This window comes from Mus musculus, chromosome 12 (genome assembly GCF_000001635.26).
Source record: "Mus musculus strain C57BL/6J chromosome 12, GRCm38.p6 C57BL/6J".
Classification (NCBI taxonomy): Eukaryota; Metazoa; Chordata; class Mammalia; order Rodentia; family Muridae; genus Mus; species Mus musculus.
Window position 1 is genome coordinate 88,053,444 of NC_000078.6, and position 11,677 is coordinate 88,065,120.

At 41.9% G+C, this 11,677-nt stretch overlaps 3 pseudogenes; 2 read left to right on the top strand and 1 right to left on the bottom strand.

The window, feature by feature from the left end:
- Gm46994 (predicted gene 46994) lies at window positions 4,571-4,968 on the top strand (annotated as a pseudogene).
- Gm46995 (predicted gene 46995) lies at window positions 5,659-8,030 on the top strand (annotated as a pseudogene).
- On the bottom strand, window positions 10,560-11,445 carry Gm46996 (predicted gene 46996; annotated as a pseudogene).

An 11,677-nucleotide genomic window follows, 5' to 3' on the forward strand; every position in this document is an offset into this window, starting at 1 on the left:
ATTGGGCTGTCTTGTTTCCCTCTGAGTTGGAGTTTATACTGTCCTTCTGCTGTCAGGCTTCTATATAAATAGCCCCACAGATATGAGCAGTAGCAAAGGCACATCAGCCATCGGTATCTCTTGTCTTTTCTCAGCTCTAATGCCTTGGACATAGCTGCCAGTTCAGTTTTCTGGGCTGACATTCCTGTAAAGAATGGCTCTGCCCATATGATCCTGGTGTTTGAGAACAACCACTACCCCAGCATACCTCTGTCCATCCTGAATAAAACTGTTGTCCTTGGTGAACCATTTTACCTCTCCATCCATCTGAACCCATAAATCGAGCTCAAGGTGAGGCAGCAGGGTACATGAAAGGCTTTCCTTGGGGCATTCAAGAACACAGGCTGGTAATGAGTCATTCTAGATCATCTTTAACAAGGAGGTCATTGCTTCATTGATGTGTAAACAGGGTGGAGGTCAGCTTCTGCCAATTGGCCATTGGTGAATGCTGGGGCACCAAGTCCAAGTATGCATGCCATAGGTTTAGGGAGGACACCTGTGGTTGGCAGAGTAAGGCCTTAGTAGAGGCTCAATAGTCTGAAATTTTATTGGATATTTCATTTATTTACATTTAAAATGTTATCCCCTTCTCCATTTTATCCTCTCAAACCCCCCTATTACATCCCCCCTTGCCCCAATTCTATGAGGGTGCTCCTTCATCTACACATCCCCTTCTGCCTCACTGCACTTGCATTCCCCTACACTAGGGCATCAAGCCTTCAAAGGACCAAGGTCTCTCCTCTCATTGATGACAGATAAGGCCCCTTAAGCTCTTTCAGCCCTTCCCCTAACTCTTCCATTAGGGTCCCTGTGCTCAGTCCAATGTTTGGCTGCAAGCACCTGCATCTGTACAGGTCAGGCCCTGGTGGAGCCTCTCAGGAGACAGCTCTATCAGGCTCCTGTCAGCATCAGTAAGCACTTTTTGACATCAGCAATATTGTCTGGGTTTGACGACTGCATGTGGGATGGATCCCTAAGTGGTACAGTCTCTGGATGGCCTTTCCTTCAGTCTCTGATCCACTCATTATCCCTGTATTTATTTTAGACCAGAACAATTTTGGGTTAAAATTTTAGAGATGGGTGGTGGATCCCCCATATCTCAATGGGAGGGCCTGCCTAACCTCTGGATATAAGTTGTCTCTTCCCTTTGTTGGGCATTTCAGCTAATGTCACCCTTGAGAGGTTCTTACTTTCCTGGAATCTGGGACTTTCTGTTGGCTACTCCCAGTTCCCCATCCCTCATTGCTACAGACCTCTGTTCAACTTCCTGAACAGAAAACCAACATCTCATTCATCTCAGCCTAAATCTGATCCTACCCCCTCCCGTTCTCTCTCTTCTCTTCCTCCTCAGGCCCTCCAACCCTCTACCTCCCGTGATTATTTTATTTCTCCTTCTAAATAGGATTGAATCATCCATAATCGTCCACTCTTTAGTCTTCCTTCTTCTTGAAATTCATCTGATTTTTTTTTAGGGACTCTAAGAGGCCTTGTGTTTTCAGTTCGATTCTGTTGCCACTGGGAAGTCATTTATAAACTGATGAAGAGACATTATCTTCAGGTTTTAGCAGTATAGAATGTTGAATCTTTTTAATTACCAGCAAAAAAACCCTAGTCTCTTTCTCTTTTACATTTAGGGTTACAGTGGGCATAGGGAGGGGGAGTTTAAGTGGGTGTCATTCTTGGTAGCCAATAGATTTAAAGGTCAACATGCTTAGCTAATAAGAACTGTATTTTCGTTTATGTAACCTATGCTCCTGAAATTTTAAAAAAGATTTATTCATTATATGTAAGTACACTGTAGCTGTCTTCAGATGCATCAGAGGAGGGTGTCAGATCTCTTTACAGATGGTTTGAGTTACCATTTGGTTGCTGGAATTTGAAATTCGGACCTTCAGAAGAGCAGTCAGTGCTCATAACCACTGAGCCATCTCTCGAGCCCAAACCTTTTGTTTTGCATCGATCTGTGTTTCACTCGGGGTGTCTTTAGGTACCACTGACCGAGGTTTGGGGTCTTTCAATATGGTAAACTCAGAGACCCTGTCTCCTGTAAAAATCTACAGATGTGAGTAATTTACTATGTTAAGGGAGTTGTTGATGACTCAGCTAACAAACTTTCTCTCCCAGGCCCTTAATATACATACAGTCAGTGTCTTTGATCCAGCACCATCACTTTCTTTCAGTCCTACATGCCAGGTTTTTTGGTCTATGTCTTTTTTATTTCTTTTTAATGAATGATTTGAATTCATTATTCTAACATTGTCCTCAGTAGCCTCTTTTGTCTCTCATTACCATAGAAAACCAGAATGCAGTAAAAGGGTCCATTTGTTTGTTTGTTTGGTGTGGTGATTGAATTATGCTTGGAGCAGGGTGTGGTATATCTGGAAGTGTGGCCTTGTTGGATTACAGTTGCATCTCTGTGGAGGCTGGGCTTTGGGGAAATATATATATATTCAAGCTCTGCCCAGGGTGAGACATAGTAGTCTCATCTTGATGCCTTCAACTTTCGAGGGTGAGACAAGCAGTTGTGTGATCTAGGAAAACCTAGTCTGTAGAAAGAGTTCCAGGGCAGCCTTGAGTACACAGAAAAGCCCTACCTCAGAAAGAAAGAATCATCTTTCTTTCTTGTGTCTTAGTCCTCCTTCAAAGAAGATGGCACTCACCAGGTAGCTTGTTGATTCAGGTTCTGGTTATGGAATGGTCTGGGAGTACACATAGTTTCCATTTTTCTACCAGGATTGTTCAAGCTCGGAAGCAGAGTTAATCTGGCCACAATAATGTCTAGGACCTCTTCTGGGCTTCCTTGGCAACAAGGATGCTCAGAAGCTGGGTTCTTTAATGAGGTGCCTTTTCCTGCCTACTTACCTCCTTCCTCACTTCTATGCCAGAAAGCAAGTCCCTCTTTCCTTTGATTGTGTGTGGGATTTCACAAGCTGTCTTTACATCTCTTGGGGGGTTGTGACTTGGAATTGTAAGTCTTTTAGGCTCCTCCTCCTGGAAATTCTGTTTTCTCAGAATATTTTAACAGCCACAGAAATGAAACCAACAGATAAAGATTACTAGTGTGGTACTTGCCTTGATACAGAAAAATAAGAGTGAGTTGTGCTGACTATGTTTTAGAGGTAGCAAGTATTCGATTCTACTTAAAGCACTATGATATAGATTAGTAGGACTATGAGGGGAATGGTAGGATTTGAAATGGATGCACACAAGAAGAACATCAGGGGTGCAGTGTATATTGTATGTGGTAATCATAGCAATGTGGAAAAGTGAAGTCTCAAAACGGCCCAGCATGGCAAATACAAAGCTTTCATTTCTATGATTTTAAATGTCATTCATAAAAACTAGCAAATATGGGCTGGAGCCATATCAGTACCACAGTGTCCCAAGCCCTTAATATCCTAAGAACATTTGGATCATTGAAATTAGGAATTGTTGTCCTGCCTTGTGTATCTATCTATCTATCTATGTATCTATCTATGTATCTATCTATGTATCTATCTATCTATCTATCTATCTATCTATCTATCTATCTATCTATCTATGGAGGAGGGCAGAGGTTGGTGGTAGGGGAGTAGGGGATACTATTTTTTTGTTGTTGTTATTAGAAAGATGGACAAGAAGGAAAGAAAGTAGGTTCCAATACTTGTGGGCTTTCTCTAGCTGCCCTGACATCCCTTGGTGGCTTGTAACCTAAATTGTAAGCCAAATAAGTCCCTCCTCCTTTAAATCTTTTTTTTTTTTTTTTTTTTTTTTGGTTCGAGTATTTTAACAGCAGCAATGGAAGTGTAACTAGAACCAACAGATGATGCTTACTTGTGTGGTACTGGTCTTGGTACAGAAAAATTAGTGAGTTATGCTGACTAAGGGTTCCAGGTAGCAAATATTCAAGACTTCTTCTGGCACTATGATATAGATTAGTAGGACCAGGAGGGGAAAGGTTGAACTTGAAATGGATGCACACTAGGAAAACACCAGGGTGTTGTGTGTATTGTGTGCTTATTGCAGCAATGAGGGAAAGTGTGGACACAAAACAGCCAGGCTTGGGGACTACAATGCATTCAGTTAGCTTTCATTTATGTTTTTAAATGTCCTTTATAAACCTAGCAACTATGGCCTGGAGGAATAGCTCAGTGGTTCATAGCATTGGCCGCTCTTGCAGAGGAACTTGTTTCCCAGCACCCACATGGCAGCTCCCAACCATCGGTGACTACAATTTAGGAATCTGACACCCTTTTCCAGTGTCTGAAGGCACCAGGGATGTATGTGGTACACAGACATACATCCAGACATAGCACTCATACACATAAAGATGAAATGAGCCTACTTTTATTTAAAACTGTAAACAAACAATGAAAGTATTAGTTTGATGTTTATTTGTTTTTGTCTCATTTTGCTTTGCCTTTTAGGTTCATGAACTATCCTAGCAAATGAATATACCCTAAAAAGGGGAGGAAGGTGATCCTTCCCAGTGGCTGTACCTCTATAAGAGTGTTTAAAAGTTCCACAGTCTTTATATATTAAAAGTTCAATTGGGGTTCGGCATTGGAGCTGCAAGTTGTTCCATCCATAAGTTCGAGGACATTGGAGCTCCAGCCACAATGATTGAGGTGGTTTGCAATGACCATCTAGGAAAGAAAGTCTGAGTGAAGTGCAACACCGATGATACCATTGGTGACTTGAAGAAACTGATAGCCGCTCAAACTGGCACCCGCTGGAATAAGATCATTCTTAAAAAGTGGTACACGATTTATAAGGACCACGTGTCTCTGGGAGACTATGAAATCCATGATAGGATGAACCTGGAGCTTTATTACCAGTAGAATGGAATTCTTCCTCCTCCTTGCCCCACTCTACCCTGCCTTCCTATCCCACCCTCATTTGACACTTCTATAGATGGTCATTTTTAATAGTTCACATGAATAAAACCTTTGATGTTGTCAAAAAATGTTCCATCCCTTTCAAATATCCAATATCTTTTAAATTCAAAGTCTCTTAACTGTGGGCTCCACTAAAATGCCTTCTTACTTCAAGAGGGAAACATGTGAGGGCACAGTGACAATCAAAAGCAAAATCAAACTCCAACCATCCAATGACTGTGATTCACTCAGGATCTTGTAGGTTCCTCCAAGAGCTTGAGCCACCTCTCCAGCTCTGCCCTTTGTTACTCTACCCTTTGATACCTCCAGTCAGCACAAAGACCTGTTGAATGTGGACCTGGCTACCTTGCAGACCCAGAGTAACTAGCTGTGTGGCCCCATCTCAAGGATCATTCACAACTTCTAGGCTCCAGCTGCCTATCCTCCACTGTGCTGCTGTTCTTGGTGTTCTTCTCATGTACAAACACAGCAGATGTGTAAGATCCCAACATATTTATCAAAGGGGAAGAACTCAAAGTGTTATACAATACCTTACAATACCACTGCATATATGGCTGGCTTCTGATGACAGTCTTCACATGGGTCATGTCTTGACAAACTGGATGAAGCACTTTCCATTGCTGATCAGAAGGTTGGTCTTTTAGTTTGCTGAATGTTCTTGCATCTGTGAGTCCACATCAATTTACCTCAGGCCCAGAGGGACACTGACATGTGTGTGTATGCTGATGGTATAATGGTCTAGCAGCTAAAGAGGTGTGAGGAGGTGAAGCCGCTGAAGCTACATAAGGAGTTCCAGGGCTTAGAGGAAGTGATGGAGAAGAATACCAGAGAAGCCCTGGGTCATCAGATGCTGAAAGTTGAGCATGGGGTGAGGGCCCAGATTCTCAACCTAAAGCTAGGAGAGGCAGAGCAGCAGGAAGTGAATCAGGAAGAGCATGAGCAAATTCAGAAGGAGGAAGGCCAGGTCAATCTGCACAGCCTGTACCCCCTGCAAGAGGAGGCCCCACAGTTCATCCAGCAGGTGGACACCTCCAGTCAGCACAAAGACCTGCTGAATGTGGACCTGGCTACCTTGCAGACCCAGAGTAACTAGCTGTGTGGCCTCATCTCAAGAATCATTTGCAACAACTTAGAGAGTTGCTATCCCCCAGCAGAGAACCAAACTGAGGATGGGCTAGCCCTTTAGGAAATGTAGGATCTCCTCTTGAATTTGGAGCAGGAGATCACCAGAATCTCTGAAATGGAGGTGGAGGAGGAGGTGGTGGTCGAAGAGGAGGAAGAGGAAGAGCAGGAGGCAGCCCAGGAGTTCAGGTGCAGCATGGGACAGGGGCTCCAGGCCAGACATCTGTACCCAGTCCAAGCCCAGCAGAGAAAACCTGCAGGGGAAGGTACAAGATCATAAGATGAAGTTTTATCAACAACTTCAGGATGTTTCTGCCAAATGTTTGTTGGTCTTTGCTGACTTGAATATCAGTAAGGAATATCAGACCAAAAAGATAAAGATGGACTTGCAGAAGCATCCACAATCCCAGTGAGCCATATCTCCAGCATCACAGGTTCAAGGTAAAGGAGGTCTTTGACAAGATCCATAGCCTGCTCACTGGAAAGCCTGTCCAATCATGTGGGCATTCTGTGTCTGTCACTCTTAGCCCTAAGGAACTTGATTTTGTCCAGTAGAAACTGGCAGAGAAATTTGTGAAACAAGGGGAGGAGGAAGTGTGCTCTCACCATGAAGCAGCATTCTCCATTGCAGTGGTGGCATCTGGTATCTGGATGCTCCACCCCTGTTACACCTACTCCAGTAGTGACCTGCATGACAGTCCTAGAAACCTGGACACAGTCCCGAGGTGAAAAGTTCATGGAAACATAGTTTCCTGGAACTGTGGCATCCCATATAACGAATGCTCCAAACTTGTCCTTGCGAATGGATCTGTGTGCTTTCTTTCAGGATTGTTATATTATAGGTGTCGCCATGCAATGACTTGCCAAATACCTAAGCAAAATCAAACTTTGCTTCCTGGCCTTCACCAATGCCCTAGGTAGTCCTTGAGCTGACCCTGGGCTTGGAATTCAGTAAGAATATTACCTATTCAGTAACATTCAAAATTGCCTCTAGTATTCTAAGAGAGAAGTGAGAGAAATCAGGCATTACTACCTACTACATAGAGTTAGAAATCTCAGGGCAAGCTTAGCAATGTAAGTTTAGAATTCTTATTGTAGTATGTATGCCAGACTAAATTACTTATTAGTAGAAAGTCTCCCCACACAATCACTTAGAATAAAAGCTGAGTCACTCCCATATACAGGAATTTACAATGGTTTAGCAAGTAGTAGTAGGCTGTGGTTTGAGGAGGAACTAGAGTATTGCATTATTCATGAGAAGGTTAGGAAGAGTGGAACTCCCTAATTAGAACTATTGCTTAGACATGAAAGCCCTTGGCCTGGGAGTGTAAAGACCTCACACCTGACTTCTAAGAATATAGCTGACCTTAGATAGAGCTGACTTTGTCTCAGTTGTTTTATTGCCCAGTTCCTGACAGCCTTTAAGTTTGCATTCCTCTGTTTCGTGTAAGAGTAATTAAGCATCCGGTACCCTCATTGTACCTTGCCAATGTGTCACCTAACTTCGCTATTTTCTTCTGTATTAAAAGTTTGATGCTTGATTTGACAAATTACATCCAGATACACACTCTCTCTGTGTCTGTCATCTGCACCAACTCCTTGCTTGCCTTTAACCACCAGAACCCGAGTTTTGCCTGTGGATTGAGGACCCAAGTGAGATCTGACTGCAGCATACCCCAAACTGGGAGACCTCATTTTTGCTCATCTTCACAAGAAATGTCCATACTCTGTTCCTTTCTACCCAGCTTTCAAGGAAGGGATGACTCTGGAGGATTCTCAAAGGATATTTGTCTACAAGTGATGGATTCTAAGGTTGAGCAACAGGACAACTTTCTAAAACACATGTCTGGGGTGATCCATTTGTATGCCACCATCATCCAACTACAGTGGCCCTATGGAAACCAGAAGGAGGCTCACGATCATGGCTTGTATCATGGCTGGCATTGGTTGGCACAGATCTTAAACATGGATCCTCTATCAGATGTGAAAGCTTGAACAATCCCCGTAGAAAAAAATGCAACATATTTGTACTCCAAGACCATTCCATAACCAGAACCTGAATCAACAACCTACCTTGTGATTACCATCTTCTTTGAAGGAGGAATAAGACAAAAGTAAGAAAGATGATTATTTATTTCTGAGATAGGTCTTTTCTGTGTACTCCAGGCTGCCCTGGAACTCTTTCTACAGACTAGGATTTTCTATATCAGATAACTGCTTGCCTACCTCTCCCAAGTCAAAGGCAGCAAAATGAGACTACTGTGTCTCACCCTTGTCAGAGCCTGAGTATACATACATTTCCCCAAAGTCCTGCCTCCAAACTGATGCACGTTTAATACAACAAGACCACATCTTCTGATATTACCACATCCTGCTCCAAGGGTAAGTCAATCACCAAACCAAACAAAAGGAAACTTTTTACTGCATTCTGGTTTTCTATGGTACAATGTTAAAATAATGAATGTGAGAAATCAGAAAGGCATAGACCAAAACCTAGGGTGTAGGATTATAAGAAACTGATGGGGCTGGATAGAAGATCACTAACTGCTCTCCCAAAGGTCCAGAGTTCAAATCTCAGACATCACATGGAGGATCACAACCACAAATAAAGGTATCTGACAACCTATTCTGGCACCTGAGGACAGCTATGTCCGACTGGAGCTAGCAGGGCCAAGCCAGAGCTATCAGAGGTCCTGAATTCATATTCCCAGCAACCACATCATGGTTCACAACCATCCGTACAACTACAGTGTACTCATATATGTTAAATAAATAAATTGATCTTTAAAAAAAAGGATGGATATGTGTTCTTCAGTCAAGTCTCATTTTCCACAAAGACTTATCATATGTCATGCTTGTACTATGATGATCCTGCATTGTGCTATGGTTATGTAGAGAACAGCAATTATACTAGAACACAATTAAGAGAGTAGGTTTTTAAAACTGATTGAGTGTCACAGTGGGTAAAGGCTCTTCTGCCATGCTTGACTACCTTGAGTACTGTCTCAGAGAAATGGAATCTCTCAGGTTGTTCTCTGACATTCACAAAGCTGTTGTTGTTTTATACAAATACACAAACATGTTTCCCATACACTCATGTACTAAATGTAACAAAATGTAGTTTACAATTTTATTATATATATAAAGGTGTTTTGTCTTCCAGTATATCTGTAACAACATGTATCCCTGGTATTAAGGAGGCAAGAAGAGGGCATTGGACCCACTGGGTACTAGAGTAGCAGATATTTGAGATACCATGTGTGTGTCAAAATTAGTGCTCTTAAGTGGTCTCTTCAACCTAATGAAATTTATTTTTAAATGACTTAACCCAGGCAATGATTTCGTTTAGTTATTTGGGGTGTGGGTTTGGTTCTATTTTGTTGGATTTTCATTTGTTTCCCTATGTTATCTGGTTCTGGAACATAGCAAGTTACCTAAGTTGTCTATGTTTCAGCCCCCTACCCCCAAAATTTGCAGGAAAATACAAATAAACAACAACAAAAAAATCAGAAGACCTAACTTCTCCCTATCTCATCTTTAAACCCTGGAAACTTGAAGTTATTAGGAAGTTGAAGTGAGATGACAAGGGCTGAGGAGGATGTTGCTTACTCCATATAGTACTTATTGCTCATGCAGGAAGTCATCTGTCAAAGTCATCTCATAATGAGGAACACAAATTCACATATAAAACCTTTGCTGTCTATGGAGCAGAAATAAGAACCAACCAGAAAGTGGTATTCATGAAAAGGAACTCTCTATGACACCCAAAACACAATTCCAGTCATTTCTCACTATTAGGTAAAAAGGAGAAACAACTAAAAGTGGTGCACACACACAAGAAAAGAACCAGATTGGTGGCCATCTCTCGGCTCCCCTGAGACCACACCCACCTCAGACAAGGACTCAGGACATCTCCTGGCCCCAATGTAGCCATGGATACCTCTAACTGCAATTGGCCACAGATACAAAATCCAGGCCTTGTTCCTACACAGGTGGATGCCTCAACTTCCTGAGCCATGCCCAATTAAACTGAAACTCAGAATGTCTCTTGGCAAAACTCTGACCATAGATGGAGAAACCAAAGTATTCCATGGCAAAACCAAATTCACACAATATCTTTCCACGAATCCAGCCCTTCAAAGGATAATAAAGGGAAAACTCCCAACACAAGGAGGGAAATTACTCCCTAGAAAACAGCAAGAAAGTAATCCTTCAACAAACCTAAAAGAAGATAGCCACAAGAACAGAATCCCATTTCTAACAACAAAAACAACCGGAAGCAACAATTACTTTTTCTTAATATCTCTGAATATTAATGGACTCAATTCTCTAATGAAAAGACATAGATTAAAAGTGGCTACATAAACAGGACCCAACATTTTGCTGCATACAGGAAACCCACTTCAGGGAAAAAGACAGACTCTACCAGAGTAAAAGGCTGGAAAACAACTTTCCAAGCAAATGGTCTGAAGAAACATGAAGAAACCAGCTGGATTAGCTGTTCTTTTTTTTTTTTTTTTTTTTTTTTGCCGTCAATAAATACTTTACTTATCTTTAAAAAAATCCAAATGCTGGCATTGTCCAGAAAATTTTAACCGGTTTATTTATAATTGTTATAAAGTTGAACTGTTGAAATGTGTTCACTGAAACATTTTGCTGGCATTAATGCTTTACATCTTGCATTTATATTAAAAATTCACACATAAATGAACGTGGAGAAATGCCAATACCTGATTCTGTCCCCTATGTTTCCACGCATAATCATATACTTAGGTACCTTTGACCCCATGGAAAAAATTTCTAACATTCAGAACTACTGATAACAGGAAGAAGAGGAAAAAAAAATTTTTTGAGAATGAAATGTTTCCCCTCATAGTGGACTCTTAAGCACGTTCTCCGTGTATTCGGTGTGCTAGGTGATTATCTTTTGGCATAATTGTGACACGTTTGGCATGGATAGCACATAGATTGGTATCTTAAAAAAGGCCAACCAGATGGGCCTCACTTGCCTCCTGCAAAGCACCAATAGCTGCATTCTGGAAGCGCAGATCTGTTTTGAAGTCCTGAGCAATTTCTCACACCAGATGCTGAAAGGGGAGCTTGCGGATCAGAAGTTCAGTGGATTTCCGATAGCGTCTGATTTCATGGAGTGCCACAGTACCAGGCCTGTAATGATGAGGTTTCTTCACCCCTCTAGTAGAGGGTGCACTCTTGCTAGCAGCTTTTGTAGCCAATTGTTTCCTGGGTGCTTTAACACTGGTGGATTTACGGGCAGTCTGCTTTGTACGAGCCATGGTATGGACACCTCCTTACTTACCCTCCTTCTACTTCTGCTGGAGCTCAGCAAGCGAGAGGTGATGCTGGCATTTGAGAGCATCGGCGGTGCAGTGAAGGCTGCAAACAATTGGAGTAGCCATCTAATATCAAATAAAATTGATTTCCAACCCAAAGTTATCAAAAAAGACAAGGAGGGGCACTTCATACTCTCAAAGGTAAAATCTTACAAGAGGAACTCTCAATTCTGAATATCTATGCTTCAAATGCAAGGGCATACACATTCATTAAAGAAACATTAGTAAAGCTCAAAGCACACATTGCAAAGACCAAAGTGTGGATACTTTCTTCCTTCTTAGAATGAG